The sequence below is a fragment of the Arachis stenosperma genome, chromosome 9 (assembly GCF_014773155.1).
Source record: "Arachis stenosperma cultivar V10309 chromosome 9, arast.V10309.gnm1.PFL2, whole genome shotgun sequence".
NCBI lineage: Eukaryota > Viridiplantae > Streptophyta > Magnoliopsida > Fabales > Fabaceae > Arachis > Arachis stenosperma.
In genome coordinates this window covers 124,804,978-124,808,632 of record NC_080385.1, presented here as the reverse complement: position 1 = coordinate 124,808,632, position 3,655 = coordinate 124,804,978, and the positions used below count along the sequence as shown (strand labels likewise).

The window sequence follows — 3,655 nt, the reverse complement described above, 5'->3', positions numbered from 1 at the left end:
ATCAATCACAGCCCTTGCTGTGGCTAGGAAGGGTCTGCCAAGGATGATGGATTCATCCATGCACTTCCCAGTCTCTAGGACTATGAAATCAGTAGGAATGTAATGGTCTTCAACCTTAACCAGAACATCCTCTACAAGTCCATAGGCTTGTTTTCTTGAGTTGTCTGCCATCTCTAGTGAGATTTTTGCAGCTTGCACCTCAAAGATCCCTAATTTCTCCATTACAGAGAGGGGCATGAGGTTTACACTTGACCCCAAGTCACACAAGGCCTTCTTGAAGGTCATGGTGCCTATGGTACAAGGTATAGAAAACTTCCCAGGATCCTGCCTCTTTTGAGGCAATTGTTGCCTAGACAAGTTATCCAGTTCCTTGGTGAGCAAAGGGGGTTCATCCTTCCAAGTCTCATTTCCAAATAACCTGTCATTTAGCTTCATGATTGCTCCAAGGTATTTAGCAACTTGCTCCTCAGTGACATACTCATCCTCTTCAGAGGAAGAATACTCATCAGAGCTCATGAAAGGCAGTAGTAATTCCAAGGGAATCTCTATGGTCTCAGTTTGAGCCTCAGATTCCCAAGGTTCCTCATTGGGGAACTCTTTGGAGGCCAGTGGACGTCCAGTGAGGCCTTCCTCAGTGGCGTCCACTGCCTCTTCTTCCTCCCAGAATTCGGCCATATTTATGGCTTTGTACTCTCCTTTTGGATTTTCTTCAGTGTTACTTGGGAGAGTGCTTGGGGGAAGTTCAGTAATTTTCTTGCTCAGCTGACCCACTTGTCCTTCCAAATTCCTAATGGAGGATCTAGTTTCAGTCATGAAACTTTGAGTGGTTTTGATTAGATCAGAGACCATGGTTGCTAAGTCAGAGGTATTCTGCTTAGAGCTCACTGTCTGTTGCTGAGAAGATGATGGAAAAGGTTTACTATTGTTAAACCTGTTTCTTCCACCATTATTATTGAAACCTTGTTGAGGTCTCTCTTGATTCTTCCATGAGAGATTTGGGTGATTTCTCCATGAAGAATTATAGGTGTTTCCATAGGGTTCTCCTAGGTAATTCACCTCTTCCATGGAAGGGTTCTCAGGATCATAAGCTTCTTCCTCAGATGAAGCATCCTTAGTACTGTTTGGTGCATTTTGCATTCCAGACAGACTTTGAGAAATCAAATTGACTTGTTGAGTCAATATTTATTCTGAGCCAATATGGCATTCAGAGTGTCAATCTCAAGAACTCCTTTCTTCTGACTAGTCCCATTGTTTACAGGATTTCTTTCAGAAGTGTACATGAATTGGTTATTTGCAACCATTTCAATCAGTTCTTGAGCTTCTGCAGGCGTCTTCTTTAGATGAAGAGATCCTCCAGCAGAGCTATCCAAGGACATCTTGGATAGTTCAGAGAGACCATCATAGAAAATACCTATGATGCTCCATTCAGAAAGCATGTCTGAGGGACATTTTCTGATTAACTGTTTGTATCTTTCCCAAGCTTCATAGAGGGATTCTCCATCCTTCTGTCTGAAGGTTTGGACTTCCACTCTAAGCTTACTCCATCTTTGTGGTGGAAAGAACTTTGCCAAGAAGGCATTGACTAGCTTTTCCCAAGAGTCCAGGCTTTCTTTAGGTTGAGAATCCAACCATATTCTAGCTCTGTCTCTTACAGCAAAAGGGAATAGCATCAGTCTATAGACCTCAGGGTTAACCCCATTAGTCTTGACTGTGTCACAGATTTGCAAGAATTCAGCTAAGAACTGATGAGGATCTTCCATTGGAAGTCCATGGAACTTGCAATTCTGTTGCATTAGAGAAACTAATTGAGGCTTAAGCTCAAAGTTGTTTGCTCCAATGGCAGGGATAGAGATGCTTCTCCCATAGAAATCAGGAGTAGGTGCAGTAAAGTCACCAAGCACCTTCCTTGCATTGTTTGCATTATTGTTGTTTTCGGCTGCCATATCTTCTTCTTCCTTGAAGAATTCGGTCAGGTCCTCTAAAGAGAGTTGTGTTTTGGCTTCTCTTAGCTTTCTCTTCAAGGTCCTTTTAGGTTCAGGATCAGCCTCAACAAGAATGCCTTTGTCTCTGCTCCTGCTCATATGAAAGAGAAGAGAACAAGAAAGTGTGGAATCCTCTATGTCACAGTATAGAGATTCCTTGAAATGTCAGAGGAAAAGAGAAATAGAAAGAAGAAGGAGAAGAAGAATTCGAACTTTAATGAGATAAGGTTCGAATTGTGCATTTAGAAGGAGTGATACTCCATAAATAGAAGGATGTGGGAAGGAGGGAAGAAAATTTTCGAAAATTCATTTAGAAGATTTTGAAAACATTTTGAAAATTTAATTGATAATTTTCGAAAATTAAAAGTGAAAAAGAAATCAAGTGATTTTTGAAAAAGATTTTGAATTTAGAAATTAAAAAGATTTGATTGAAAACTATTTTGAAAGAGATGTGGTTAAAAAGATTTAATTGAAAAGTTATGGGTTTAAAAAGATGTGATTGAGAAGATATGATTTGAAAACATTTTTAAAAGATATGATTTGAAAACAATTTGAAAAGATATGATTTTAAAAATTAATGACTTGCCTAACAAGAAAAGATATGATTTGAAACTTTTAAACCTTTCTCAACAGAAAAGGCAACAATTTTTGAGATGTTCAATCAAATCATTAATTGTTAGTAAGTATCTTTTAAAAAGGAAAGAAATTGATTTTGAAAACATTTGATTGAAAAGATATGATTTGAAAAAGATTTGATTTTGAAAAACTTTGAAAACTTGAAAAAAAATTGATTTTGAAAACAAAAACTTCCCCTAGCACCATCCTGGCGTTAAACGCCCAGAATGGTATACATTCTGGCGTTTAACGCCCAAAATGCTACCTTTTTGGGCGTTAAACGCCCAACCAGGTACCCTGGCTGGCGTTTAAACGCCAGTCTGCCTTCTTCACTGGGCATTTTTGAATGCTCAGCTTTTTCTGTATAATTCCTCTGCAGTATGTTCTGAATCTTCAATTCTTTGTATCATTGACTTGAAAAGACACAAATTAAAAATATTTTTGGATTTTTAATAATCAAAATGCAACAAGAATCAAATAACAATGCATGCAAGACACCAAACTTAGCAGTTTGTATACTACTGACACTATATGAGACACATAAACACTCAAGTCAAAAGAATTCAAAGATCAGAACAAAGAAATATATGCATGGATTCGAAAATTGTAACAAAAACATGCATTTGACACCAAACTTAGGATGAGACACTAAACTTAAGCAAGAAACATCAAATATTTTTGGTCTTTTTATGATTTTGTAATTTTTTTTTTGTGTTTTTCGAAAATTTAATGGGAAAAGGTATCAAAATTCTTAATGAGAATTCCAGGAATCAGTGCAGTGCTAGTCTAAGACTCCGGTCCAGGAATTAGACATGGCTTCACAGCCAGCCAAGCTTTCAAAGAAAGCTTCGGTCCAAAACACTAGACATGACCAAAGGTCAGCCAAATCTTAGCAGATCACTGCTCCAAGGGCAAAATTGATGAGAATCAACAAGCTCTTGTGGTGATAAGTTGAAACCTCGGTCCAATCAGATTAGACATGGCTTCTCAGCCAGCCAGATTTCAACAAATCATCATGAAACTCTAGAATTCATCTTCAAGAATTTCGAAAAAAAATA

General features: G+C 37.9%; 1 non-coding gene across 1 annotated transcript; it reads left to right on the top strand.

The window, feature by feature from the left end:
• Positions 1-1,430: 1,430 nt before the first annotated feature.
• Positions 1,431-1,538, top strand: LOC130952637 (small nucleolar RNA R71). Its single transcript, XR_009074815.1, has one exon. It is a non-coding gene; the product is annotated as a small nucleolar RNA R71 (small nucleolar RNA).
• Positions 1,539-3,655: the final 2,117 nt, after the last annotated feature.